Source organism: Tyto alba, unplaced genomic scaffold, assembly GCF_018691265.1.
Source record: "Tyto alba isolate M040663 unplaced genomic scaffold, T.alba_DEE_v4.0 Super-Scaffold_40, whole genome shotgun sequence".
NCBI lineage: Eukaryota > Metazoa > Chordata > Aves > Strigiformes > Tytonidae > Tyto > Tyto alba.
In genome coordinates this window covers 33359306-33370481 of record NW_024881316.1, presented here as the reverse complement: position 1 = coordinate 33370481, position 11176 = coordinate 33359306, and the positions used below count along the sequence as shown (strand labels likewise).

Sequence of the window (11176 nt, the reverse complement as noted above, 5' to 3'; positions counted from 1 at the left end):
TCTCCCAAAACCACACACTTTGCAAGGAGGGTATCTGCCTTGAATGACTACAAAGGCAGTCCTGTTTCATAGCTTAGGCAGGACCTTACTTCTCTATCCCTTACTCCCAGTGTCACTTTTTGTACATCTTATTGAACTCCTTATACTGTATTTGAAATTTTACCATCATAAAGTATTTGGAAATGAGTGCAGTGCAGTGACTGTTCTTCAGCTGTTAGTTTTCTGCCATTATTTTTATATTTATTTTGCATTCATTTATGGTTTTTCTGCTGATGTGGATCAGGGCCCTGTATTTTGGGCCTGATATATGCATGGAATGGAAACACAGCCCAAAGACAGTATAAGAGATGGTAAAAACAGTGATAGGTCAGGTGAATTGAGGCAGAAAAGATATGTGACATAGTACTTTTCTCCCTTTGTTATTTGAAGTTATTTTATTCTATGTTTTTGTACAATTTCAGGTTCAGGACTTGTACCTAAATTTTGGCCTGCCCATTGCCTGCTTGTTTCATGAAAGTAAGTGTTTTGTTTCTTTATGAAGAGAAAAACTGCCTGAAGAGGGTGATTTCCTGCATAACCAGAGATTTGTTAAGATTTAGTCTCTAATATGACAGCTGGTTGTGAGGGCGATAGAGTTCAAGGAAAAGCACTGATCAGCCATCTGTAGTAGGGACAAGTGGTGAAAACCACTAGTTCCAAGGGTGTGTCTTAAATACCTGCTTTGTGGGAATGTAGGCACTATATATCAAGGCACAGGAAAGTAATTCTCAGGATTCATCATCTTGTGCTTCGTCCTACACGTTTGCTTTATATAGTGGATAGAGTAGCAGTTCTTTCTCTCAAAGCCCTGTAGGGCATTTTTTAGGATGTGTTTCTTCCTCCACCACCTCTTTGGAATTGTCCTGTCTGTCCAGATATATTTTGAAAGTAAGATCATCTCATGTTTTCCTGTTGAAATCGATCCTCCTTGTGAAAGAGACTTACAGATGTGATAGCCCAGAGAGACTGAATCACTCAGGTGTGAGCAGAATTGAGAGATCTTCAGCTCTGCTTTTCTGAGCCACTGTTACTATATCTAATCTGAGGTATATTTGATGTAAAACATCAGCAAGAATGTCTCCAAAAATGAGATGAAGGATGCCAAGCTGTGGATGATGACTGAGGTCAAAGCTACTTGGAATTCCCAGCTTCTTGATACTATAAAAATTGAAGTGTTTCTATCTATGCCTAGAAGAATAATTGCTGAGGAAACATGGGAAAATTTAGTTTAAGCACTTGAAGAACTTCATACGGGGCTAAGGCTAAGCAATAAATGGGTGGAAGCTTGGAATATTGAATTTTTGTTTAAATCCTATCTGAAGTACCTAAGGTCTTCGGTGAGTCTAAAATTTGGCTGATGTGTGTTTAAAATTCCTTCCTGTAGGATGGATTTGTTGATATTTCTGTCAGGGGAATGATGGGCAGATAAATGGGTCAAGCATTTACTTATTGCAGTAATAACTGTACTATATATGGATTTAGACAAATATAAAAGGTGTTTTAAATGGCTTGTAAAATTTGGCAGAAAACAGATCTCATGAATGTTTCTATGTGATCGCTGGATTACCAAATTTCCCTTAACCAATGTTGAGTGGTTATCTATATTGTTTCTGTACAAAATGCCTGTATCTCCCTGTGAGCTATGAATCCAGTTTTCCGAGAGATCATTAAACATGAAAGAACTAAACATCCTAATTTTTGTCCCTAAAGTTGTATCTCAGCATTGTCTTCATCAGTAGCCTTGTCTGCAGGAAGTGTAAAGTTTCCTGCTATGATTGTTTGACTGTTGCCAATTATCAGATCTGCTTTTGGCAGCTTTCCCCTCAACCTGCTGATTAGCTAATGTGTGGTTACTAATACAATATGGGAAACCGGTGTAAACGAGGAAGCAAAAGATTTATTAATTTCATGTGCTAAACACTGTTTGTAATATAATTATCAATACCATGAAAAGAAATCCTGGCTTAAGAAATAGTCAGGTTTTGATGTCTTTTGTGAAATGAGGCACAAGAATTTTGTGCAGTAAACAGACATATTTTCCCCTTGATACACACACATAATTTTCATTAGATTCATAGATTTTAAAGGCAGAAGAGGGACCATTAGAGCATCTAGTCTAACTACCTGTAAAACACAGGCCACATAATTTCATCCAGCTACCCTGTATCAGAATTAATAGGAACAGGAGCCAAATCCTGAGCTGGATGTACAGCAGTGTTACTCCACCAGGCTGGAATAATGATGATTTATACCAGCTGAGAAATTGGCAGTAGACTTAAGTGACAATACATTCTTTTTGCATAAACCTAAATGAAAATGGTCACTTATTTTAATAGCAATATTGAAAGAACCTTGCTGGGAGTGAGCTTTTGCAAAATACTTTAAACTTTAGAATATTTTTTTTTTTAAAACCTTTCTGGGATGATTGTATTCCCTCCTGTAATTTAAACTTGTCCCTTCACTGAATCTCCTGAAGAAAATGCATAAAGTCAGCAGAAGAGAAATATTTCTCTTTAAATTGAAACCTATGCCAAGATTCTTATTTGTAATTAATTCATGCCCTAGGATTTTAGTGGGGGAGGGAAGAAATAAATAATATAACAAGCTCCTGAATTTTCCCAGAGCCAAGAAGAACTTGAACTCAAAAGTTCAAAGATGAAAAGTCTCAAGAGCTAAAATGTAGAGTCTGTGATTTCTTTCATTAGGTCCTATATTTGGCAAAACAAGATGTCTCATCACTCTTCCGTAGCCATCTGTACGTGTGTGGGGATGATGTTGTTATATTTATAGCAGATATAGCCTTATCATTTAGCTACAGACAGACTTCTACCTGCTCAGAGCTACAGGGTTTAAGAATGCACTGAGACAATATTGACATAGCCAACACCATAACATCCTGCAATCTTCACAGAAACTAAGACTTTGCACACACCAAAGCTGAACAAAAAAGCTTCCTTCCTGGTCTCCTAACCCAAGAGAGAGTGCTTAAAGGGAAATACCAGTGTGGGGAGAATAGCCTTCAGATTCTCTCAGATTCACAATCGTTTTCTGTCAGTTCTGTCTCAGAAGGCAAAGGCTTTTCTGTTGAGCGATACAGAAATCTGTGACTATCATGTCAACATTTGGAATACATAAAAAGGAAGACACATCCTTATTGGAGTAGCTGCTTATGTGAAGAGTAAGCAGAGAGAATCTCCTCATAATATTCACATTATGTGATTATAAGCCAACTGCAGGTTTGGCTGATGAACGGTTGGAAGTGCTTTATATTTGCTTTAAAAAAGCAAACAGAATAGGTACATTTTAATACATTCCCCATACTTTTTCCCCTAGTGCTTTTCTTCTTCAGAGTTGAATTCTGTTTCAACATGTCACAGCACATTTTGGTGCCACTGTCACATAGAGAAAAAGCTATGCTAATTTACTGCAGAGAAATGTCAGAAGACATGCTTTGAAGCTTACTAATAAACCCTACTGCTCTGTTTCTATTTACTTCAAGCAGGACTAGAAGAGCCAACCTGTCCTTGAGAAACAAGGTTTCTTTGTCCTTACCCAATAGGATTTAAGTGTTCCCTGTCTTTTAGGAAATCCTCACTTATCTCTATTGTACCACTAAGTATTTTGGTAACGTCATACTTGCCTGCAAAGCTTGTAGCAACATCACCTGCTTCAGCGTGTTGCAAACCACGTCTGCCTCATGGGGTATACCCAGCTCTTGAACTGTTCTTCTCACAATGCCTAGACCTAAAGTTCATTCATCACTCCATAGGAAAATTGAGGAAAATTACCTGTATATCTATTTTATGCAGCCAGGGAAGACAAACCAACTAAGAATGCCATCTTAAATACTGCCCCTTCATGAACATCAGCCTATTAACTTATGTTACATGCTACTGTGAAATAGATCCTCGGGAATAAAACTTTGGGGACAGTGGCTGGTAAATGAGGACAACCCTATGTAGCATCCTACCAAGTTTGGTGATGTATCGAAGCATGTAGAGATCATTGCTCCTTCTCATCTTGCTTCATTATGATGTCTTCTGCCCAAATAAATATGTGTGTAGTATGCCAGTATATCTGCACTATGATACAAGGTAAGACAGGACAAAACATGACTACCGTGGATAAGCCAGACAAGAGATGCTCTGACTGAGATCTGAATTGTATATTGTGGGTAACTCAGTATAATTCTGTTTATCGTTTGGTTCAGTCCTACATTTCTTGGTCTACAAGGCTGACCTCCAAGAAACTTTAGAAATATTGTTTTCCAAAGGCTATTGTTATAGAAAATTTGGCTATGGTTTATGGTCTTGCCAAATTAAATTTAGCTTCAGTGAATATGATATGAAATCTGTATAGTATAGCCCCACCAGTGAATAAAAAGGCTTCTTTAGCCGAGTCATATATAAGTATCAGTAATAAAATCCTGACAATTCGTAAGAGCATTGCATCCACAGAATGTTTGCACTTTCAGTCTGGTGATAAAACATCAGTCTGTATATAGCTCCATTTTGTCATTTGCTTGTGGAGTACTTCTTTCCTACACTAGAATTAAAATTGAAAATACTTTTTCACTTTTGGGGAAAAGAGCATCATTGAAGAGAAATTCTCCCTGGAAAATTAATAGATAAGGTCTGCCACGGTAACTATAAAGCAAGCAAAAGGTAAAAATTGAATCTCTTTATCACAGTTAAGTCATTTTTCTAAACTAGGGAAGTAATATAGGACGGAATATATGGGAAAGATTCTCTTACAGAAAGTGCTTTTAAACTTTAAAAGGTCCATAACTAATATTAGGAATGGTTATAAATGACAGTCTTCTCTTTTAGATTATGTTGCATTTATTACATGCTGCTGGGACTTTATGGAGATTCTCAAGGAATTAAAGTTATATTTATGATAAAAACATGGAGCTGCTTCTAAATAGCATTTTCATCATATTAACTGTTGCCTAGATAACAGGCATATCTCCTCGAGCACCTCTATTCTGGTTTAGCACTACAGCTTGCAAATTAATACAGTCATTATAAGACAGCAAAGCTGTATCACTTACCATTTCATTATTGTTCAAATCAAAATCCATATTTTTTCAGTTTTCCCCAGGGTTACAAACTGGATAGGGAAACGTTATCATCTTGCAAAATAATCTCTCAAGACTCACTCTCTTTGGTGTTAAGAGGAGTAGTTAATCATATTACAGTAATTTTCATATTAATAGATCCTGTGCAAAGAGAGTGTTAATGCTCTCCTTCTACATTCAATCTTCCAACAGTTTTTTATATATGCATATATTTATATATGTGTATATGTGTATATATATGTGTATATATATATATATTAATCTGCTTGGAACTAGATTAGCACAAAAGATATCACGTCCTACTCAGTATATGAATCAGGGTCAAATCAACAGCATGCCCTTAAATTTTTAATCAAAATGGCAATCTGTCATCACTAAGAGAGTTAGGTAATGCTTAAGTGAATAACATGAATACATACCATGTTTCAATGGAAAATACAGGGCTTATCTTACTGCAGCACAAGAAAACACTCCATAGAGTACCTTGCAGATACTTTATTCCTTACAGGAGAAGCTGTGATCCTACAGCACACATATCTGTTCTGAAATGAAAATCATCTTTAGACCTGAATTCTATTTTTTGAGGGATTAATGCACCATTTACTTTTGAGATCTTCTCACATACTGTAATTTTCCAAAATCTTCTCATATAAAGTTGTACATTTAATAATGCAATGCTGTTATTTAAACTCAGAGCTGTAACTTTATGCGTGAGCATTTTCTGTGTTTTTTTTTTTGTTTGTTTGTTTGTTTGTTTTGTTTTTTTTTTTTTTTTTTTTTTTCCAATCTGCTAACCTGAGTAATGCAGTCTGTTCAGAACTTGAGTGTGAATTTAAGGAGCTAGCCAAGGGGTCAGGTGTTTGTCTAATTTTCAGCAGCCTGAATGTGAAAAAAAGGTGGGTCAGGTCTGCTGAGATGCAGGGGGAGACCTGGCTCTGCTCTGCTCCCGCTCTGCCCCGGCTCGGCGGGAAGCCGCTCCGCGCGGGAGCCTGAGCGCTGCCCAGGCGTTGCAGCTAATAAGCCCCATGGAGAGCAGGATTGAGACCTGGGGTGTGATGCTGACTTAATGTGACCGTCTGGCTTCCGGAGCCGGTCGGTTTAGCCCATGAAGGAGCCTGCTGCCTCTTCTTCGGCAGTATGGGAAGACACTCCCTTGGTAAACCTTCGCTTTCTGTCAGCGTCTGCTCTCTTTTTGCTAAGCTCTGTTACTGTAATGATGCCATCTTTCTCGATGTCCTTCATTATTCTCCCCACTGTTGTTCCCAGGGGGTCTGATTAAAATCAGTGGAAAGCTCCCTTGGATTTTACTGGCTTTGGCACTTGGGCTCTGCTCCTTAATTTGGCTTTCTCATCTGTTTTTAACTCTGCTTTCTGTTTAGACTCACTTCTGCCATGTTCTTCGCATCCCTCATCTTCCCCCACTTTTGTATACTTTTATTCCTATTCCTGACCTGCTCGACAACTGTTAAATTACTTAGGCAGTGAGTAAAATGCAGATTAAAGAAGTGCTTTCAGCTTTGAGATAAAATGTGTTGACAGGACTCACAAGAGGCCTAGAGGAGATACGGAAAAGTGGTATCATTTTGGGAGAAAAAAAGCTAGAAAAATTATTCTTACCAGATCTGAGGATTCACTATGGTTTTGTGGTAGCACTCCTGTCTGCCTTAATGAGGTTACAAGTCCACTCGTAGTGTATAGAAAGAGTTTTAATTGGTGATAATTTTAACACTTGTTTAATGAAACTTAAAGGCAGCTGGAATTTGGTTCTATCTGCACTATACTGGTGTAAATCTAAAGTAATGTTATTCAAACTTATGTTTTTTTTTGATTAGCAGCACTTTAAAAGAAATCAGACTCTAGCGCACTCCTGAATTTCAGATATTATACTGTATTTCCATTTATAACCTGACATAATTCCCACACAGCATATGGTATTAATCTGGTGTAAACACCATGTTATGATGATACCCGAACACATACAGCTGACATGAAAATGTCTTCAAGTACAATATTTCCAAAAGCAATTATGTCTATATGGTTGGTAGTTAGCTTGCTGTGTGAATTTTTATTTCTTATTCGTACATATAATAAGCTACACAGGATGAAACATCATGTATGAAAAATTAGATATTGTGATTGTTTACAAAAAAAAAGAAAAAATAAAAAAATTCAGGATGGTCTACTTTTTTGGCCTGTCAGGCTTTCATAAGGAAATCTCACCTTCACGTGAACACAGTATTTTTGCACTGTTGGAATTTCCTTTATTTGCGTTAGAGGGTGGATGTGTAGATTAGTGCAAGGAATACAGTGACACAAAGTGAAATTGATGACATTTCTGTAAGAGAAAATTATCTCCAAAGTAAGTATTTAATGAAATTTTTAAATTCTCAGTGAAAGTAATACTCCTCCTGATATGTATATGCCCCAGACATCAACCTCTACTGGTAACCAAACATTTTCCAGTGTTCCTTGCTGAGATGGATGGTAGACCAGCACCCCTTGTCCAGGAAGATGCAGTGTGAAATCCTTAAAAAAATTGCCTAACATTGGAGTTGAGCCAATCATTTTGTTAAAAAGAGATAAATAAAAGCATGTCTTTTGGAAGGTAAATGCTTGCGGATGCTAGTATTTTTGCTTGAACACTTGCCAGTAGGGACAGATTCACAGCTGGTGTAAACTTTTCTAGTGCCATTGAGTTAACACCAGTTTGGGATGGAACATTCATTTATTAGGATGAAGTGCAGCTTTTTCACAGATTGTTTGTAGCTCCACCTGCTACTGACACTCTCAATTTTTTTTAGCCTTTCGTAGTCCCTTTTTTTACTTCCTGAGGATCCTTTCTTCAGTATGTTCCTTAGACAAACAAAATAAGGCAACCTCAGTATCACATGCTCATAATGAAAAGGAACTGCTCAACAATCCAGCTCTGCACTTGTTAGCATCAGTATAAATCTGCAATAACTTAATTTTAATTACATCATAGTTGCACTAGGGCTCAAACCACGACAAGGAGGTTAGGCTATTGATGGCTTTGTTAAGTGAGCAGTTCCAGCTCATACCTATTAACCAATACAATATCTTAATTTTAAAAAAGAGACAGCTAAACAAATTGCAATGGGGCAAGTGTAAATCTGGAATAACTCCACTGATAATTTACACCAGTGTGACTAAGAACTGAATTTAGCCCATTTCGTCGAATTCCTTTTAAAGATTTCTGCATGTTCAGGCATCCACCAGAAATTAGATGGGAACCAGCAGACCTGCTGTTATCTGCAAAACAAGCAGGACACCAGAGGTGAAAGGGTAAGGCATTATCACACTGTGCCACCTGGCCCATCCGACACAATTTGAGCAACCATAATTGTATTGATTACTTCTTGTGCTCATGACTAATGACCTCTAGCTGCAACCTTGCATTTTCTAAATCTTCTATATTCTGATTTAATAATAAGATTTGATTAAAAATTGCCATTAGCCAATGCCAATGATTAGTCAGCAGGACTGAATGCCGCCAAGTTCCAATGAGTTTCATTATTCTGGAATTAAAAAGGACAGAGAACTTCTCTGGGTTAATAATACAATGATTCTGTCTCAATCAGGAATGAAAGAAAACAAGTCTAATGTACAAATGTAGCAAAATGTACGGCTATTACTAATAGCTGAATTTTACAGAGAAGTGTTTGAAGAATTAAAGGGACTTTGTCACAGATGGTGGGGACAGTTTGCTTTTACTTTTTATATTTGATTGGAAAGCCAGTGTCAGATGGTGTGTGAGGGGGCATTTTCCTAAAGAAAGCCATTTCCTTTGATGAAACAAGAACATGGGTTTTCTTCAGTTTCTCCATGCACATCCCTGCCACAACAAACAATGCAAAGTGTATGTAAGCAAAACTGAATTGTGATGGCTTTAGAAAATGTCAAGGGGATTTGACCAGGTTATTTACCTACTGAGAGTATATTAACTTATGATTTTTTCTTTTTTTTTTTTTTTTTTTTCCAAAATGATGACTTAATATTTAAACAAAAGGACATTTTGTCACATTTTCCACAGAAAATAAAGAAGTGTGCCGTTTCCATTCAGGAAGGTAAAATATTTAAACACATACTAATTTTTAGACATGTAGCTAAATCCTGATGAAGTGTGTTTGGTTAAAGATAGACTTAAGCATGCACCTACGAACTCTGCTGAATCTGAATTGAGGCCCTTGTGTTTCTGAAGATGGGGTACACTAGAGGAGATGCTCTATGGGGAAAACATCTGCTGCGGGATGTGGCATTCCCTCAGATCCCATTGAAGCTGACTGAAGGACTGGGTGACATTGAAGTCAATGAGAACTGAGAGCACTCAGCACCTTTCAGGTTCAGACCTCTAAATAATAAAAGACCCTTGAGGCACAGTAAAATCATTCCCCCTCATCACACAAGAGCAAGAAAACTGTCCTGTCTCACTTTCATCCTCCAGAAAACAGAACATGTCCACAACCTGGGTCCTTTAAGATTTTTAGGGTATTTGAATAAATAAATATCTCTTTTAATTACTGCATACATAAAATCTTGTATGGGGTTTGCATCACAAGATTTTGATTGTGAGGGTGAAACAGGGGTGGCTTCAATGAGAAGCTGCTAGAAGCTTCTCCAGAGTCCAACATAACCAATGCCAGATGGTCCCAAGGTGGACACACTGCTGGCCAAGGCCGAGCCAAACAGCGATGATGGTAGCACCTCTGGGATAAGGTATTTAAGAAGAGGGGGGGAAAAAAACCTGTGGGGGAGCAATTGTGGCTGGAGAAAGAAGTGAGAGTGTGTGAGAGAAACAACCCTGCAGACACCAAGGTCAGGGAAGAAGGGGGTGGAGGAAGTGCTCTAGGTGCCAGAGCGGAGATTCCCCTGCAGCCCGTGAGGAAGACTATGGTAAGGCAGGCTGTGCCCCTGCAGCCCATGGAGGTCCATGGTGGAGCAGATCTCCACCTGCAGCCTGTGGAGGACCCCGTGCTGGAGCAGGTGGATGCCCAAAGGAGGCTGTGACCCCATGTTGGAGCAGACTCCTGGTAGGACCTGTGGCCCCATGGAGAGAGGAGCCCATGCTGGAGCAGGTTTTCTGGCAGGACCTGTGACCCCATGGGGGACCCACGTTGGAGCAGTCTGTTCCTGAAGGACTGCACCCGGTGGCAGGGACCCATGCTGGAGCAGTTCATGAAGAACTGCAGCCTGTGGGAAGGACTCACATGGAAGAAGTTCATGGAGGACAGTCTCCTGTGGGAGAGAACCCACGGTGGAGCAGGGTAAGAGTGTGAGGAGTCCTCCCCCTGCAGAGGAAGGAGTGGAAGAGGCAATGGGTGATGAACGGACCACAACCCCCATTCCTGTCCCCCTGCACTGCTGTGGGGGAGGACGTAGAGAAATTGGGAGTCAAGTTGAGCCTAGGAAGAAGGGAGGGGTGAGGGGAAGGTGTTTTAAGAGTTGTTTTTATTTCTCATTTTAATACTCTGATTTAGTCGGTAATAAACTAATTTCCCCAAGTCGAGCCTGTTTTGCCCATGATAGTAATTGGTGAGTGATCTCCCTGTCCTTACCTCAACCCATGAGCCTTTCATTGTATTTTCTCTCTTCTGTCCAGTTGAGGAGGGGGAGCGATAGAGTAGCTTTGGTGGGCACCTGGCATCCAGTCAGGGTCAACCCGCCACAAAACTTTGTCACCTTTAGGAAAATAATTTTAAAACATACTTTGTTAATAAAGTTTGCTTTTGGCAACTGTTGTTTCCCCCTCTTATTATAAGTGCCTTTAAAATGTTTCCATTAATTAAAGCTGCATTTATGGGCTACATCCATTTAGTAAAATTACAGAAAGAAGTGCTGCTGACACATCTGCCATTGACTTCTGTTTGCCTGAGCATTTTATACCCCTGTGAATAGCACAGTGGGGAGAGAAAGCCTGCAAAAGAGAATGATAGAAAGAGGTGAATTCTGTCCAGCAAAACATGGAGGTCAAGAGGGACTCAGCTGATTACATACTCATGTTTTCCAGGATTGTGTGAGGAGAGTGGAAAGTTGGTTGAA

The 11176-nt window shown here is 39.0% G+C and overlaps 1 long non-coding RNA gene across 1 annotated transcript in view; it reads left to right on the top strand.

Annotated features, from left to right (window-relative positions):
• Positions 1-461: 461 nt before the first annotated feature.
• LOC116965668 overlaps positions 462-11176 on the top strand; it is a 40606-nt gene continuing 29891 nt past the window's right edge. The window contains exon 1 of the long non-coding RNA XR_006166479.1: positions 462-516. This is a non-coding gene — a long non-coding RNA (uncharacterized LOC116965668). The remainder of the gene's footprint in view (positions 517-11176) is intronic.